The 19,752-nt window shown below is 39.2% G+C and overlaps 1 long non-coding RNA gene across 1 annotated transcript in view; it reads left to right on the top strand.

Moving 5' to 3' along the window:
• The first annotated feature begins 545 nt into the window (after window positions 1-545).
• The window catches only part of LOC138168155 (uncharacterized), a 44,176-nt gene continuing 24,969 nt past the window's right edge, over window positions 546-19,752 (top strand). The window contains exons 1-2 of the long non-coding RNA XR_011170043.1: window positions 546-610; window positions 707-770. This is a non-coding gene — a long non-coding RNA (uncharacterized lncRNA). The remainder of the gene's footprint in view (window positions 611-706; window positions 771-19,752) is intronic.

The raw sequence follows: 19,752 nt of genomic DNA, 5'->3' as shown, positions 1-19,752 counted from the left end.
TTCTCTAGACAAAAGGCCCTGGAGACTTCTCATTAGTATGACTCAACTTCCAATCAGGGGGAAGCTGGGATCTTTAGTATCTAGCATTCCCCTAAGGGTGCTCATCAGCTCACCTAATAAGCACTAAGAGTCACAAGGCTTCAAAGTATAGAACAGTTTTATTTTCACAGTGAAGGACACAGAAAGAACCAGCCTCTCAAACAATAGCAAATCCAAAGACCTTTCTGATGGACCATTAATTCCCTTCCAGGATCCTTTATCGTCCTTGTGCTTACAGTATAACCTTGAGTTGGGGCCCAGTAAGGAGAACAGTTATAAGGTTTACTCCTCAACAACTCCTTCTCTAGCAATAATTACTTTTCTCTCTAGCTCCCTGCAACATCGTTCATTTGCCAACCTTTTTTCTTATCCTTATTCCCCAGCAGTTTTCCCTTCTTTGATCCTCCTTCATTCTGGCTCTCTACCAAGCTGTTCCCTTTTGGTTACTAGTCCTCAGCAGATGCTGCTTGTTATCTCCAAGATCTGGGTCTCATTAAAAAGCTCACATAATAGTCTCAACTCCTGCTTAGTCAACACCTCCCACTCAGTCTTCTGGAGGGAGTTTTAAAAGGTACTCCTACTTTTTTTCCATTGATCTCTCTATTTCCCACTTCCTCTGGGGAAATTGGGCTGGGTTATGCAAATAATTATGGGTTTCTTTTAACAGCTCTAGAAAAGGAAGAGTTTGGCAGACTAAGAGAAGTCAACTCTCTGAGTGGTTCCAGAAATAGGTAAGGTGAAAAGAGAATTTTGTTGTTCTTTTATATTTGTATCCTCTATAACAAATATCCCAGAGTTAGATAAGAGGTACATAAAAGATAATCAACAAACACTTGCTGGATTATGCATTACTTCTTTTTTCATCCATCTCTCTAGTCAAACAGATATTAGGTCAGCGGCCTAATATTGTGGAATTTGGCCAACTTGCTCTGCTTGGTCCAGATTAGGGTGGGGAGTTGTAATGTAATGCCAAGGAAAGGCAACTTCCCAGGTTCAAAATACCAGCATAGGTGCTCTCTATTTTATTCAGTAACAAACCCAGAACAGAGAAGATCAAAACATGACATCATTCAAAATACAGCATTTACTAAGTGTGATTAAATCATCTCCAAGGCCACCCCAGGACTTTCCAATCATTCAATCAATTGCAAAGTCTCTAAAAAGATCTTCCGCCTCTCTCCAGTGTCTCTCCAAATCTACCTCACCAGCTCCTCCCAGTCAGGACTTTCTTTTCACATCAAAAAGTCCATCCCACAGGTGGGATTAACAAACTCTGGGTTTTAATACAATCAATTTGAAAACCAAGCCAATACAGGGGAATCTTTAATTGCCATTACTATCACAGGAGTGAACATTGTTTCTAGTTTCCTGACATCTAAACAGACTTAGAGTAATCAATCAATAAATATTTATTAAGCATTTAATTTGTGATGAGTACTGCACTGTGATGTAAATCTAATTTTTGAAGATAATGGGCCATATATCAAGAAGAGCAAAAAACCGGGGTGGCCAGGTAGCTCAGCGAGTAAGAGCACCAGCTCCAGTGTCGGGATGACCTGGGGATCAAATCCAGGTGCAGATGCTTAGCACCACACCCAGAAATAACTGGCTGTGTAACCTTGAGCAAGTTACTTAATCCCGATTGCTAAAAAAAGAAGACAAAAAAAAGAAGAGTAAAAAATCTCAGTAGATATTGATTTCAACCCTCTCGTTTTATAGATGCAGCAACAGAAACTCATGGTGATTTGTCCAAAAGTCAATTTTTGTGACTTTTTTGTGACAATTTTTGTGACAATTCAAAGTGATCTGTCCAAAGTCAAACAGGGTTGAACCCTGACAATCTGTGCTCTTTCCTTTATTGCACACAGCTTTTATCACTCAGGAAAGGACGACAATTAATCTCTAAGAAGGGTCATATTGTTTGAATGCCAGATAGATGTAAATCATGATCATAAAAGCTTCTTTAATTTTCATTCATGCATTCATTCTTGTATCATTAATGCCTCCACTAGAGCCTACTCCAATACTTCATATGTAGGTGACCCTTAGCTATTGAAAACTTTGCCAATAGGGACCAAGCCTTGGTAGAAGCTATCATATTAGAAAAGATTTCTATGTTCAAGTAAACACGTTTGAGCAGAAATTCATTTTCGGGGGAACTGGGAAAAAAAGAACTCTGTTACCCAGAAGGCTATCCATGAGTTTGCAATATGAACAATTCCCAAGGCAGGAGTTGTAGGAAAAGTGGTAGGGGGAAAAAGCCTTTTGGAATTGAACACAGAAAGATAAGAAAAGCTAGTGCTAGTGTAGATGGCAGAAACAGCAGCAGCAGCACTCTATACATTATTAGTTGTTATCCTGAGAAAGATTTATTTGGGTGCCCAGTGAGAATGGTTCATCTGGAATCCCCATAAAGAAACCAGTACTCCTAAGGTTTGCTGTTGTGGTAAAATAGAGTGGAATTTGCTTCAACAGAGAGACAGCTGGTAATTCCAAGCTGTAAGACCCATGCCTTGGCTTTAGAGTGGCTTGTGTCCTGCTCCTACTAGGTTGGAATGCAGAGATGAATTAAATGGAGAATGGATTATTGCTTCCAGGAGACATTTGATTGGGAGAGACATGTTGTTCAAGCACCCAGAATGTGGTTGCTCATCTCAGTGTCCTTGATTTACCTTGCTACCCTGTTTTCATTACAGTAAATGACTCATTTCATGTATCAAATCTGGTTTTGTCTCTGAGAGAATACACTGAATAGGACCTCAAGCCAGAGGTTGAAATATCTACTGACCTCCAATACTCCTTTGAAAAGTAGTGAGAGGGGCAGCTAGGTGGCACAGTGAATAGAGCACCGGCCCTGGAGTCAGGAGAACCTGAGTTCAAATGTGACCTCAGACCTTAACACAAAAACTAGCCATGTGACCTTGGGCAAGTCGCTTAACCCCAATTGCCCTCCAAAAAGCAAAAAACAAAACAAAAAGAAAAGAAAAGTAGTGAGAGAGCACAAAGTCATGTGGGACCCTGGAGGAGCCTATTTTATAAGTGAGTGCTTGGTGATTATCCATTCTCTTAGGACCAGTCTAGCTAAATTCAGAGAGCCTCTTAAGAGGGTTGCCTACCAGTCAGTGCATTTTTTCCATCCCAACAACTCAAAAAGACCATACTCTAAAGTTAGAAGAGTTGTAATCTGTATCAATGTAGTGACAGGCTTTTAGAAAGATTCAGGTACCATTAATGTATCCTTGAATCTAAGAGAATCCGACAACCTCTTAAGAAATCAAGTCAGTCCCTAGTATTCTTAATTCTTTTCTCTCTATTTTCCCCCCACCTGGATGCTGCCTTGCAAGAGAAGATAATTTCAGCCTAACCCTTTGCTTTGTTGAATCTGCTCATTCATATTAGGAATGCATCAGTCACAGCCCCTGTGGAGGAGGGTCTAGTGAGCCAGGTGTTCAACCAGTATGACAGCTCCCTTCCCTTTGTTAGCAGGTTGAATTATTTATCTCCTGGTATGTGGGTGAAAGTATAATGCTACCAAAGCCTAGAAGGGACATTTTCTTGTTTACTTTTCCTAGAATGAATTTCCTCATCCTCTTTCTCCCCTCCTTACCAGAGAGCCTTGGTTCATGCTGCCCATGTAACTGTGTGATGTGTGAATGACTGGATTAAAGACACTTTGGAAAATGCTTCAGATAAAATGTTAGTCTTTATATTTTATTAGAAGAGATTATAAATTGGGAGTACTCAAGGTATTTATTGGATAATAAATAATAAATTGCCATCTCATTCTGTTTGCTCATTCTCCAAAGATGAGGCCTATTCTTGGCCTATCCTTGGACCAGAAAAATATTTAGACTCCCCCTGACCTATGCTACTTCTCCATTCACTCTCCTTTATCTTGGAATCTTTCTGGGCCACAGAGGTTGGTTCCATATAGCTTATGAGCTCCTCATTAACCCTCATGTTCACACCATACAGTTTCTTTTTTTAATCTTTTTTTAATTAATTTGTTTGTTTACTTTTAGTTTACAAGATTCAATTCCACAATTCCTTGAGTTTCAAATTCTGTTCTTCTCCCTCCCTTCTCCCCCTCCCCCCATGGCAGCATACAATCAAGTATAGGATCTTCAAATACTTGGGACATTCAAGTCCTTGGGACAGTATTGTCTCCTAGGGAAAAACTAGCTTAATCCATGGTAAGGAGAGGTTGGGTGGAACCTTGGTTATTGGTCCTATCATATATGTTGAATAAAAACTTCCCTCTTGGGGGCAGCTAGGTGGCACAGTGAGTAAAGCGCCGGCCCTGGAGTCAGAAGGACCTGAGTTTGGTTCTGGCCTCAGACACTTAACACCCACATAAAATAAAAAACTAGCTGTGTAACCTTGGGCAAGTTACTTAAACCCAATTGCCCTCCAAAAGGCAAACAAAACAAAACCTTCCCTCTATATAATCCCTTTCCAAGTCATAGAACTAGAGTTGTAAGGAACTGGAGAGGCTATGAACTCCAACTTCTTCATTTACAGATGAAGAAACTGAGGCAAGTGAAGTGACTTGCCCAAAATCACACAGATAGGTGGCATTAACTTGATAACATGTGACATAGTGATAATGAAGGTATGATTATTTTCACTTTCTAGATGGGGAAAGTCAAATTCAAGTTAAATTATTTGCCTAAGGTTTTCATGGATAGCAAATAGCATCAGGTGGACTCTAAAACTAATGTTCTTTCCATTATGGCCATTATGACACCTTACCCTGCTAGTTAGGCTCAGTAAACTGTTCACAGCAGTCAGGTGGCAGAGTAGATGATGCTGGAGCAGAGTCAAGAAAACCTGAGTTCAAACCTTGCATTAGATACTTACTACCTGTCTGGTCTTAGGGAAATAGTTTAACATTGCTTAACCTCCATTTCCTCATCTGTAGAATGGGGATAATGGTAGCACCTTCCTCAAAGGGTAGGGTCTTCTTGTAGGCATCACATGAGATTACACATATAAATACATATATAATATACATATAATTAGCTCCATATTTAACTTAAAATTCTATGTAAATGGTCATTGTTATTATTAGCTACATAATACTTGCCATATGGAGTTGCCACCCTTCCTGGTTAGGGAGCCTCTGTAGATTCCAGAACAACCTTTGTCAACTTCAAGTGAGGGAAGTGGAGGGCAGGGAAGGAAGAAAAAAAAAGAAAAAAGAAAAGAAAATTACATGATAATTTTATTAATTATTTAAAAGGAATAGCAAGTTGTACATAATAGGTTTGTAGTTCAGTCTTCTTTTTATTTTATTCTGCTATGGAAATACGTGTGCTATTTCATAAGTTAAAAATTTTAAAAATTAATAAAAACATTTTTAGAGAATCTAGTCTTAGATTCATAAGATCTACTGCTGGAAAGACCTCAGAGTTTATTTAGTCTTACCTCCTCATTTTATAGAAGAGGAAACTGAGGCCCAGAGAAGTTAGGAATGTTTAACAACCAAGTCTCTGAGGGGAAAAATAAGTGTATTCACACCATACTTTTAAATTTAAGATTACCATTTTCTCCATTACTTTCCTAATCAACAAAACAGTACATCAAGCCCTGATTTAGCTCTACTGATTTCTGCAATGTAAATTCTCACACTGAAAAGTATCCAAAGTATCCAACAAACCAGTATGCACTCCTCAACTACTAGATCCCAAAGTCCACACTGCACTCACCTATCACTTTGTCCTTAGCATATATGGGTTGATAATTCTGGAAACTGCCACAGCTGCAGATGATCTGAAGTCCCTCCAGCCAGCAGCTGGTCAGGCCCACCCTGGGGGCTAAAACCTCCAGGTCTCTCGGGGCTGGAATTGGCTCCCAGATTGCTGCACTGGCTGCTCCCTGCCAGCCTGCCGGGCTGTCCTCAGCGGGAGGTTAGCTTCTTTGTGTCATTTTGTGGGTTCTGTAGCTCCAAAGTTTGTTCAGAGTCACCTTTTACATGAATTGGAGCAATGATTATGTCATTTGATCCTCATAAGAATCCTGGGAGACAGGTGCAATTGTTATCCTCATTTTACAGATGAGGGAACTGAGACAGAAGGTAAGTAACTTGCCCAGGGTCATACAGTTAGTGTCTTAGGCTAGATTTTACCAGGTCCACATAAGGGCAAGTCAGTACCAAGGTCAACACACTCAAGTTTGAAGCTGTTGTGCTATGTGGCCTCCTTAGAATTCCTTGTTTATTATATATTTCATTGCTAAACAAGGTGTAACCAAACCCTAGATAGAGAGGTGGGAGACTACATGTGTGCAATATCACATATATTAGCATTCTGTTGGTTAGTTTTGTTTATTTTTTTTCTTTATTTCAAGGGATCGTTCTATGAGGGGCATTATATCAGGAAATGACTATAATATAATACCAAAAAGATCAAAAGACAAAAAATGAAGATGAGGAAAATGGAGGGAGGGAAGGGGAAGAATGGGGTTGAATTGTCTTCTTAAAATGAAATATGGTTCCAATGAGAATACAGTTATTCCTTCCACATCGTGACTTTATCCATTGAGGTTTTGATATATCACAGACTGGCATAAGAAATTAAATGGGAGTTTTGCAGACAACACAGAAAATGCATTTTTACTTAACATTAACCTACATATAGCCTTGTAATGGGAATGTAAATTTTTAAGATCTTCCCTGCCCCTAGGCTAAAGTGCACCTGGAGCCTGGGGTGGGAGGCTTGTTTTTCAGTAGATACTTCTTGATTGGCCAGTGAGTCAATAAGGTTGTTACATTCTCTGAGCCAGGAGAAGGCTATATAAGCCCTGATGTGTAACTTTGTTTTGGGGCTCACTTTGAGAAGTGTTCTGTGATTTGATCTGGATTCTGGGAAGCCATTGTTGAGAGCCCCGCCTCGGCTTTGAAAAACCCAGAAGTTGAAACCCAGATGTTGATTGGGTATGGATGTAATGGTTGGACAGTTTGAAAACTGTCTACTTGATCTGTTTCTCTGTCTTGATAATTCTGTCTGTATATTCTGTGATGGTTGGACAGTTTGAAAACTGTCTACTTGATCTGTTTCTCTGTCTTGATAATTCTGTCTGTATATTCTGAAGTTCGGGGTGCTGACCTTTTTCCCCTGAACTAGGTAAATGATACATATTTGACTGATTAAAGTAAGATTGTTAACCCATTTTGAGTTGCTTTCCTTTATCAAAGCAGATCTAAGAACCTGTGTGAGCAGCCACCCTGGGGACACTGGGGTGCTTGCCGCTACAAGCCTATGACCAAATACCCTAAATTTTCTAATAAGGTACTGGAAACACCCTATAAAAGAAAAATAGAAAATTCAGACTTCTCTGGTGTGAAGGGAGGGCCAAAATATTTTACATGGATTTTCCAGATCATGGGAGCATCACACTCTTAACCCCCATGATTTGGAAAGGATATTGTATTTTAAACAAACAAGCCAAAACTTAAGAAATGAACGTTATCCATCAAAATAACTACCTGGGTAGGTCGTATACTTGTTCCAACACTAATGTTACTACTTAAAACATTTTAAGAACTCTTTCGGAATTTTCTTCAGGGAAAGATAAATAAGAAAACAAGTCTGATTATTTAATAGCCATCGTTTGAATTTTAGCAAAAATTGTATTGACCGGCTTGCTCAGTCCTCTCTCCCCTTATCACCAGACTTGAATTTGAATTATGGGATCATTGGAGAGATAGCAAAAAAATCCCACCAAAACCAGTCCTTGCTCTCAAGAGGCTTGCATTTAAAAGAATGGGAGAAGCAAAATGTACATAAATAGATAAGATGGGTACAGAGTAGATGAGGGATTATCTCAGAGAGCCAGTAGCTGGGGGAATTGGGAAAGGCCTCCTTCAAAAGATGGCATATGAAAAAAGTTAGGGATTCTGAAAAGTAGAAATGAGAAGGAAGAGCATCTCAGGCAGGGAGACAGTCATTGCGAAAGTACAGAGATGGGAAATGGAACACTGTTCATGAAGAACATTTGTGGGACCAGTATGGCTGGTCCACAGAGTGCACGGAAAGTAGGGATGTGCAAAAAGACTAGAAATAGGAATGGACTGGGTTGGGAAGAACTTTAAATGCTAAACAGATGTGTTTCTGTTTTATTCTAGTGATAATAGAGAGTCACTGGTGTTTATTGAGGAGGGAGGTTACATGGTAGGATTTTTTTTTAGGAAAATCCTCTTAACAACTATGTAGATGAATTGAAGTGAGGAATGAGACTTGAGGAAGGAGAACAATTAGAAAGATGTCAAAATGGTCTGGGTCAGTTCTGCACAACATACAGCCCTCAGTCCACAAGCCCTGCGAAAGGATTTTGGGCAGCCCAGGAAAAATGTAGGATTGCACTTTGAACTCTCACCTGTTTGTCACATGACCCATGGCAATCAACCATCATCATTCTGTCTCTAGTCTAAACTATCTACAGCCTGAAGAAATTTAGTCTATTTTAATTTTGGCCCCTACCTACTGCCAATTCCATACCAGAGGTCTAGGTGAAAGATGATGACGGCCTGAGAGAGGATGGTAGCTCTTTGAAGAACAAAACTCCTAAGTTCTAACACTTGGAATCCCAAATTCCAATTAAGGGTCAGCAATAGATGTCACCCTCCGACACGATCCTGTTTGCCCCAGTGGTTAGTCCTTCTCCCCTCACCCCACAAAAGTGCTTCATTTTTATATTGTGTATACTTTACTTATCTGTGTGAAGATTGTATTCCCCTAGTAGAATGTAACCTCCTTTTGAAGGCAAGGACTCATCTAATTTTGCCCTTGTAAACTAAGAGCCTAGAGCAATGCCATACTCATACCAGGTATTTAATAAACGTTTGCTGAATTGAATAAGCTTTGACATGCTTGGTTTTTGGTTTTTTTTTTTTTAAGGCACATTCCCAAGCATGTAGTTACAAAATCAAAATGTCATGAATTCCCAGTCCACATCATCAAGGTAGATTCTGGCCTCAGGCAGGAATAAACAGTGTCCTTTTGGGGTCCTCTAGCCTCATCCTTTGTCAGAGCCAAATACCTAAACCAAAACTCTAAGCCTATTTGACTGAGAGCACATGCCAAAATTTTCTTCTCAGATTAATTACACGTTCCTTCAAACATCATTAAGGGAATCCTAGAGAAAGGTGGTCTATTACAAACTGGGTTTCACTCTAGTATTGTTAAATGTGGTCTTTTATTTTCATTTGTTAAAATGTTATAGTATCTCTGACCCACCCCAGCAATGGAATGATTATCCTGAATTGTCCCTATGAAACAATAAGCTTGGGAGCCCTGTTTCAAGTAGAAGTTGCCAATTTGATGTCTGAAGTGCTTTTTGTGTGAATTCTCAGTTTGAGGCTGGCAAGAATATTTGGGCAAGAAGATGGGGTTGAGAGAGCAAAGCTACCACAAGAAAAGAATATAAAATGAAAGGATAGGACATATGGGAAAGATAGAATGCATGAGGGAGAAGGGCTCGAACCTAGGGAACAATTTCATTCTATACTTTATATTTTCATCAATCCTACAAAACAAGCCTGAAATGCAAACTGGCAATTTGAACTCGAAACTGTGGCTCTTTTGTATTTTTATTTTCTTAGCTAATCCCTACAGAGGACAGTACTCTGGTGGAGAGAGAGGACCATTTCCCCTGGCTACTCCCTTTGTAGAAGGTGTTTATCTTTTATATTTTATTTATTTGATTAGTACTTCTCCAGCCATCTTGTCTTGAATGCTCTTAATTTCTTTGGATACATCAATGTGATCTCTATATAGATGTTAGCTCCTGATGGACAAAATCTGTTTAATTCTTTAAAATGCTCAGATTTTCCAAGTTGTAACTAGGGTGGGGGTTAAAGGGTGCCAACACTTAGGTGGTGGTGTACTTTGTCCTAAATTAGAGCCTTAGAGTATTGCCTTGGGGTTCCCTGCAGGTCCCTGTAGCCTCCCCCTGAGAGCCTGCCTTCTGCAATGAGGGTCCTAAACCTCTACTGCTTCACTATTGGACTCATTTATCTGCTAAACTCCTACCCTCTGAGGGGCTGCACAGTGTTAATTGTATACAACTATCTTCTGCAACCACCCTCCATCCCCAAAATGAATTTTCCCTGGGCTCCAAAATTCCAAGCAAGAGACCTGGACCATCCACACCTTTGAGCACAGTGCTTTTTCGATGACTTGTGAAGAGGATAGTAGACTGTAGGACCACTGTTCTGGATTCTATCATTGGATAAAAGGGATATTTTCTCTCCCCTAATAGTTTCTTCCCCCCCCCCCAACCTCCTTTTAAAAAATGTATTTATTTATTTATTTTTAGTGTTCAACATTCACTTTTTTTAGAGTGGGGAAAGCAGGGAATTGGGGTTAAGTGACTTGCCCAAGGTCACACAGCAAGTATGCATTAAGTGTCTGAAGCTGGATTTGACCTCAGGTCCTCCTGACTGTAGTAAGGCTAGGCCACCTTACCTTGCATTTCTTTTTTGTTAATTCCCTTGATATTCTAGGCCTTTTCTTCTTCCAGATGAATTTTGTTATTATTTTTTCTAGCTCTATAAAATAATTTTTGGTAGTTTGGTATGACTGAATAAGTAAATTAATTTAGGTAGAATTGTCATTTTTATTATTAGCTCAGCCTGCCCATGAGCAACTGATATTTTCCCAGTTATTTAGATCTGCCTTTATTTGTGTGAAGTGTTCTATAATTGTGTTAATGTAATTCCTGGGTTTGTCTTGGCAGGTTGTCTGCAGTTACTTTAAATGGAATTTATCCCTTGCTGCTGGGCTTTGTTAATAATAATAATAATATATATATATATATATATATATATATATATATATATATATATATAAATGCAAATTATTTATGTGGGTTTATTTTACATCCTGCAACTTTGCTAAAGTTATTTCAAGTAGTTTTTTTAGTTGATTTTCTAGAATTCTCTAAGTATGCCATCATATAGCTGCAAAGAGTGATAGTTTTTTTTCTTCATTGTCTATTCTAATTCTTTCCATTTTTTTTCTTTCTCATTGCTAAAGCTAACATTTCTAGTACAATATTGAATAACAGTCACGATAATGGACATCCTTGTTTCACTCCTAATCTTATTGGAAATGCTTCTAGATTATCACCATTACATATAATGCTTGTTGATGATTTTAGATAGATGTTCCTTACCATCTTAAGGAAAACTCCATTTATTCCTATTCTCTCTGTTGTTGTTTTTTTTTTAATAGGAATGGGTTTTATATTTTGTCAAAAGCTTTTTCTTCATCTATTGAGATAATCATATGATTTCTTTTAATTTTGTTATTGATATGGTCAATTAGGCTAATAGTTTTCCTAATATTGAACAAATCCTGCAGTCCTGGTATAAATCCCACCTGGTCATATGTATTATCTCCATGATAAGTTGCTATATCTCTTTGCTAATATTTTATTTAAAATTTTCACATCAATATTCATTAGGGAAATTGGTCCACAATTTTCTTTCTCTGTTTTGGCCCTTCCTGGTTTACATATTTGTATTATAAAAAGAATTTGGTAGAACTGCTTCTTTGCCTATTTTCCCAAATAGTTTATATAGTATTGGAATTAATTGTTCTTTAAATGTTTGGTAGAATTCATTTGTAAATTCATCTGGTCCTAGAGATTTTTTCTTAAGGAAAACATTGATTGCTTGTTCAATTTTTTTTTTCTGAAATGGGATTATTTAAGTATTTTATTTCCTTTTCTGTTAATCTGGACAATTTATATTTTCATAAATACTCATCCATTTCACTTAGTTTGTCAGATTTACTGGCATATAGTTGGGTAAAATATCTCCTAGTTATTGTTTTAATTTCCTTTTTATTGGTGATGAATTCACCCTTTTCATTTTTGATATTGTTAATTTGGTTTTCTTCTTTCTTTTTAAAAATCAGATTAACCAAATGTTTATCTATTTTATTGATTTCTTCACAAAACCAGCTGTTAGTTTTATTTATTAGTTCAATAGTTTTCTTAATTTCAATTTTATTAATCTCTCCTTTGATTTTCAGAATTTCTAATTTGGTTCTCCCCTAATAGTTTCAAGCAATAAAAAGCCACTCTGATTATTTGAGTTTCATGCAAGAATTGAGCTGTCTACTCTGATTTATTTCACGGTAGAAATAAGGATTGAACTTTTGCTACAAAATAAGCCAAGTAAATCACATGGTTCCAGGATCGAAAAGAGAATCTCCAAGGTTAATTCCTTTCTTCCAAGTAGAAAAATGCAAAAGTAGGAAATTGAAGAGCATGAGACTTTAGGCAAAGGACTTGGTCTCCTGTTTTAGCATTCTAGCATTGCCATTTATTTATAGTGGGGCTTGGAGCAAATAGTAAAGCATAGATTACAGAATTTTAGAACTAGAAGGAACCTTAGAGATTATCTCCATCACTTTCCAGATTCAGGGAACTTAAGCAATTTGCCCAAGGTCCCAGAGATTTAGTGTCAGAGTTGGACCTGGGATCCAGATCCCCTCACTATGAGGCCAATGTTTTTGTAACTTTCTCTGACCCTCCGTTTATTCATTTGTACAATAAGAATAATAATACTTGCAATACCAAAAATCAAATGAGATAATATATCTGAAAGTTTCCTCTACAAATTAGGACAAGTAAATCACAAGGTACCAAGGTAGGAGAAAGTATCTCCAGGACTGAATCCCTTTGTATATAAATATGAGCTGCTATCTTCTACGAGAGGATGACAATGATGATGTCTTTTTGTCCTTCAGGAGAGTCTAGCACTAGTTAAAACAAGGCTGTCAAGCAGAGCAATGCCTAGAAATTCTTGAAGTTTTCCTTATGGAGGAATGTGGGGAGCCAAGGAAGCCTGATTCAGGACTCAGACTACATGCCCTATAGAAGGCCCTTCATGATGCAGCTTTTTGTTAAGCTTTCTCCTTGGGTCTTTTAATATGGGTTACACTTAGAAGCATGTCACTTGAGTTCTGAGATCAATAGGCTCTACCCCAAGATTTTAGTTATTAAGAGCCAAAATATTTGATTCAGCACTCAGGTATCTTTGGGTGGTCAGCTCTAAACATGATGTCTTTTGATATTGTGGCTTTTGCTTTGAAGTCTGCTCTCAATTGTATCCGTTTATGACTGCAGCTGCATCAAAGGCCTGACCTGAGGCCTAGATCAAAGGTTTTACTCCAAGACTTTAGTAACCTAGATAACAAATCCTTATCAAATTATCTATTCTGTGCTACTTCCAGGATATAACAGACTAAGGTAATGATAAGAAAACTTGAGTCCCCTTCCTTTGTCTCATTTGCTCTATAAAAACCCTGTACTAAGAATCAATAAATGGAATTTATGGTTCTTCCTTGAACTACCCATATGATCTGGTCATTTCTTATTCCCATCTCTGATCGTGCTTAGTGATGGGCACTGAGCAGCCCATGGCAGAGGAATTTTTTAGCCCTGGTACCAAGTCAGTTGAAGGAGAGACTGAGACTCTGAGACACTTGCTGGAGACCAGCACATGTCACAATTGCCGCTGGTTGCCAGGTGCTCCTAGGCCTAGCAATGTGACATTATGCTCTGGTCAGGCATAAAATCAAGTCAAGTCATCAAACATTTATTAAATGCCTACTACATGTCAGGAACTGTCTAAGTGCTTTATGGTATTATCTTTGATCCTCATAACAACCCTGGGAAGTAGGTGCTATTATTATCCCCATTTTATAGTTGAGGAAACCGAGGCAGACACAGGTTAAGTGACTTGCTCAGGGCCACACAGCTACTAAATGTTTGAGGCTGACTTTGAATTCATGTCTTTGTGACTCCAGGTCCAGAATTCTATCCACTGTACCCCTCTCTGGGGAAACAAAAAAAGGTTAAAAAAAACCAAAAACATTCTGCCCTCAAAGAATACACATTCTAATGGAGGAAACAACATGCACACAATTATGTAGAAACTGTATGTGTGTGTGTGTGTGTGTATGTATATATATATATATATATATATATATCTTCTATATATACATATATTTCTATACACATATATGTAATATACATACATACATTATGTAAACACATACAGGAAAAATTAGAGATTATCAGAAGGAAGGTGCTGGTGTTAAGGAAGAACTGGAAAGACTTCTTGCAGAATGATTTTAGCTGTCCCTTGAGAGAAATCAAAGACAGAGAACATTCTAGGGTCCAGGGAAACCCATTGAAAATGAATGGAGTCAGGACATGGGGTATCTTGTATAAGAACAATAAGGAAGTCAGTGTCAATGGATCACAGAGTATGTGTGGGGTTGTAAGGCCTAATAAGACTGGGAAGGTGTGAAGGGACCAGATTATTCTGAAAGCCTTTAAAGGTCAAACAGAGGATTTGATATATGATCCTGGAGGTAATAGGGAGTCACTGGAGTTTACCGAATAGGAGTGACATGGTCAGACCTATGCTTTAGGAAGATAACTTAGGAATATGAAGTGGAGGATGGAGGAGAGTGGGGAGACTTAGTTAAACAACCAGCAAGCTCTTGTATTAGTCCAGGCGTGGAGTGCTGAGCGCCTGCACCATGTGGTATCAGAATCAGAGAAGAGAAGGAAGTATATACAACAGGTATTACAAAGGTAAAAAAACAACAGGCCTTGGCACTAGATTGGATATGGAAAATGAGAATGGGGAATTCAGGATGATACTTACTTCACAAGCCTGGGTGACTAGAACAGTAATGCCCTAGATAGCAATAGGATGTTAGGAAGAGGGGAGGGTTTGGGGGGAAAGCTTCCATTTTGGACATAGTGAGTCTGAAATGTCTAGTTTGAGGTGTCCAGTAGGCAGTAGGGGATAGGAGTCTGGAGGTCAGGAGAAAGTGATCAAGTGATCTATACAAGTGATCTGAGATTTCTTTGCATTGAGATGATGATTGAAGGAAGGGGAACTGATGAGCTCACCAAACAAAAAAGATAGGGAAGAATAAGAGAAAAAGGCCCAGGACAGAGCCTCGGTCAGCAGGCCTGACCTGAATGGAGATTTCAGCAAAGGAGATTGAGAAAGAGTAGTCAGACAGGTAGGAGAACCAGGAGAGAGCAGTGTCATGAAAACCTAGAGAGATGGTTATCAAGGAGAAGAAGACTTCCATAAGCTTCAGCATACCAAACCAGTAGCCATAGGAGGCAGCCTTGGTGCAAATTTGAATGAACTAGTCCCTCTCCCAGATGCAGACTGTTGACCTCTTCCTGCTCCAGTCCACCCCCATCACCTTGGGAGTTAAGAGGGTAGATTCTGAGAAAAGGGATACTCAGGGTTGTCCCAGAGACAAATAAAGGCGGCGGAAGGGGGAGGGTGCGGTAATTTTGCTTGGTGGCACATTGCTGTTGAAGAAGCCCTGTGTGGAGAAAAAGCACTTCCCCCCAGAAAATTGAACCCTGGAGTAAAACCCCAGTCACCATCTGCTCTTTACAAGTCTCATTTCTTAGCTTCATCTTTTCAGTTGCCATCAAAACCTACTTAAACTGAGGCTCAGAGAGGTTAGTGACTTGCCCAGGATTTTGTAGTGAGTGATTCCAACATAATTCCTTTAACTTCCAGACCAGTTTTATTTCTCTTCCTATCCCTACAACATCTTTCACGCCCCTCCTCACCTTTTGCAATAGTGTATGTTTATGTTGAAACCTTTCCCATAAACCATCGCCTCTAAACTTACACAAAAGCCTTGTGAGGGAGAATAGAATATGTATTTTTATTCCCATTTTCCGTGAGAACCTCTAAGGCACTGAGCCTGTGATGAAGTCCACTCTGGGCAGGCCCTCCCCAGGGCTCATGCCAAGAGCCTCCTTCCTGTCTCTGGACTGAGTGTCACAATCTACTGACCCACAGGCAGACAGCTGAGACAGGAGGAGTGAGCTGGGCATGACTGCCTTTGAGAAACACAGATCCAGATCTTTGCTGGTTTCCCTGCGCACATGGAGAGGCCAACATCACAAGGTCACTTTGAGCAAATAGGACACCACTCTGCCATTGGGACCTGGGAGTACATAATCCCAACAGACAAGAAACTGGCTCTCTCATTTGGTCCTGTCTGCTATCTTTGATCTCCTACAGATGTGTTGCTTTTTTTTTTGGGGGGGGGGAGGGCAGTTGGGGTTAAGTGACTTGCCCAAGGTCACACGACTAGTTTTTGTGTTAAGTGTCTGAGGCCCAATTTGAAATCAGGTCCTCCTGGCTCCAGGGCCAGTGCTCTATTCATTGAACCACCTAGGCACCCCCCAGATGGGTTACTTCTTCACAAATGTCTTCTGCCCTTATTGCCTCCAGAGAAGGAAAAAAAATAGATTGGCCACTCTTCCTGTCAGGAAAGATAGGCAGGTTAAAGTCACCCAGTGTGTGTCTTCAGCCTATGTCCTCTTTAGAATCAATCAGCAGACTCAATTAAGAGCCATTTCAAGTGCTACAAATAATAAATAAATAAAGCTACCACTGTTTTATTTCCTCACCGTCTATGGCTTTATGCCCTGAGAGTAGGCTTTAATAGAAGAGGCAGAGAAAATGATCAGAGATGGAAAAAACTGAATAAAGGAAGTCACAGCTAATGGGGAAGTATGCAAGCCAGCTCAGCAACAAGCTCTTGCTGAAATTGCTGCTCAAACCAAGGCGTAAACTCCCTACAGACAATTGCATGAAAGACACAGTTGGCAGGCACAGGATGAATGTTCTCTTAAGAGATCCACTTTTATTTTACACAAAAAGCTCAGTGTATAGGAAAACAATGTCATATTTAGCCATCAGATGTCATGCTATGTTTGATGAGATTTTTATATGGTTTTAAAGGCACTCTTTTGATATGTCAATTCCCATATGAACCGCCAGCAGGATTTATCACTGCATAATTACATCATTACAGCAACATAGCAATTTCGTTTCAACTCTGTATCAGGTCTTCGAGATATTTGCATGTTCCTTGATGAATGGGAGATATTGTTTTCAATGGCAGGGAAATCAGGGGGAGTCCCAAGAATTACATGGTTCAGATCCAGGGCTAATCTGGTGCAAAGATCACCCATAACCTTAAATCTAGTCCTCCAGGGAATAAATCTGCTTTTGGTGAGTATGAAGAGGAGGGACTGAGAAATCCAATGGCCTCTTCTCTGTCCCCCTCCTCCCTAACCTTTCTGCTCCATTGACACTGTCGATCACACCCCCATTTTCTTGAAACTCCTCTCTCTTCTTTTCTGCGACATTATCAGACCCTAGTTCTTTTCTTATCATTTCAACAGATGCTCTGATAGTTCTGTTCCTGGGGATATTCTCTAAATGCAATTTCTTCTCTCTCTCTCTCTCTCTCTCTCTCTCTCTCTCTCTTTCTCTCTCTCTCTCTCTTTCTCTCTCTCTCTCTCTTTCCCTCTCTCTTTCCCTAACAGCTCAACCATTCTTGAGCTTTTCAACTATTGTCTTTAAGCTGTTGCCTCCCAAATCTGTATCCATTCCTACAACTATAGGCTATTACCTGGGCTCTAGTCCTGTGTGTCCAATTGCCTACTTACCAGTTCTTTGTGTTTACTCTGTGATTCCCTTAAACTAAACATATGTGAACCTTTCTCTTAAAATAAATCCCTTCCCCTCCCACTACTATATTTTTTCCAATGGCACTTTCATTCTCCTTGATACCCAAACTTGAAACTCCAGTCATCTTTGACTCATCTCTCTCTAATCCGTATATCCACTGATTTCTCAAGTCTTCCTTCAAAATACCTTTGGCACCCATGCCTTTCTCTCTATTCCCATTGTTCCCACTAATGCTGGCTGTACTGTCTCCCTCTTAAGAGAGGCAGTTCAATTTAGTGAAAAGAGTGATGGGAAAGCAGTCAGGAGAGACCTAGTTTTAAATTCTCCTTCTGGCACTTACTAGTTGAGTGAGTATTTAAAGAGAACTGTTTAAAAGACAAAGTCAGCAGGCCTGGGGTAAACATCCTTCTAATATATCCTCTATTATCATACACCAAAAAACTCAGAATAAAGGAAAACAAAGAGTGAAACAATGTTAAATTAAATTCAAATTAAGAACAACTTAATTGTCTCTTTTGAGTCTCAGTTTCTTCATTTGCAAAAGTGGGCAATAATACCTGAATAATATAACAACCTCATAAATTTGTTCTAAGAATTATGGGAGATGTTATATATGAAAGGGTATATAAATGTCACATACTTTATGATGCCGGAATTACATTTATTTTATGGTAACTGAATACTGTAGATTCCCAGCTGTTGTCCCTGATGTGAATCTCTTTCTTCTCATCTTGAATAATTGTTATACTAACCTTTATAAAAAATACTCTGAACATATTATTTGTAGAATAATAACCCAATGTCTCCATTTTACAGAAGAAGAAACATGAGCAGGAGGTTTGTGACTTGCCCCAGGTCACAGAGGTAGTAAACAGAAGAGTCAAAATTTGAACTCAGGACCTCTGACTCTGGAGTCAGTGGTGTTTCTGTAGTACCACTCTATTAGAAAACCCACTGCTTCCTGATTTCTGACCAAATGATGTCTAAACTCGGATGATAATCACTCACTTTGTGTTTTTGCTTGCCAGTCTACTGACCTCACTGCCCCCTTCCTACCACCACCACCCCCCAAAAAGAAAAAAAATGAACCTGACTCATTCCTGCCCATCTGTCCTTGCTCATGTGGCTCTCTTCATTTAGAAACCACTCCCCCCTCACCTTTGTCTTCAGAAACCCTTGTTTCTTTCAGCTCAGGCATCCCCTTCTACAAGAGGCCTTTCCAGTTCTCCCCAATGGCTAGCACCTACCTCCCAAACCCCCTTGTGCACATTTTGTATTGCCCTATCCATGCACAAACAGTCCATTCCAGCTAGATTCCTTCAGAGCAGAAACCGCTTCTCTTTGTATCTGTAAACCTTCAAGACTAGCCTTGCCCATGGTGGTAGACCCCTGGTGAATATGCACTTCTTTGGTTGCTTGAGCCCTTTTCTCTTTGCATATCCAAATCCCATTTACCTTCCACAAGACCCACGTCATTCAGGAAGCCTTCTTCTTTTTCTACTGCTGCCTGCTCCCAAGAACTGAATAAACATTTATTATTTAGAACCCCTATATAGCACATATCCTATATAGCATATACCATACAGTTTGGTGCTTCATTATCATTTGCCCTTTATTATTCATGCTCATTGTACGTGTGTTATGTTGAGGTGACTATCTGGCATGGTGTATAGAGAGTTGGACTTGGAATCAGGGAGATGAGTTCAAATCCAGCTTTAGATATTTACTAGCTGTGTGACCCTGGGCAAGTCACTTAACCTCTCTTTGCTTCAGTTTCTTCATCTGTAAAATAGGGACAATAACAGCATCTGCCTTTCAGTGTTGTTATAAGGATAAAATGAGATAAATTCATATATATAAATTCAAATATATTCATAAAGTGCTTTGCAAACCTTAAAGTGCTATGTAAATTATGGCTACTATTATCTTAGCTCCTCAACCTAATTGTAAGTTTACTAAGAGCAGGAACTGTGATTCATAAACTACTTCTCTATCCCCCACAGTACCCAGCAAATTCCCAGTAAATTCTTGCTTCATTGATGGTTACAATAAAGTAGGGGGTTATGTGTTATGTGTGTTTGCCAAGTAGTTTTTCTTTAAGGATCTTCTCTGTCTCTTTCTTTCCTGTCTTTCTGTTTCTCACTGTTTTTGTCCGTCTGTCT

This window comes from Petaurus breviceps, unplaced genomic scaffold, assembly GCF_028583685.1.
Source record: "Petaurus breviceps papuanus isolate PSGF00001 unplaced genomic scaffold, PetGlider_PUasm1.0 126, whole genome shotgun sequence".
Lineage (NCBI taxonomy): Eukaryota > Metazoa > Chordata > Mammalia > Diprotodontia > Petauridae > Petaurus > Petaurus breviceps.
Note: the sequence above shows the minus strand (reverse complement) of the source record. Positions and strands in the feature narration are given on the sequence as shown.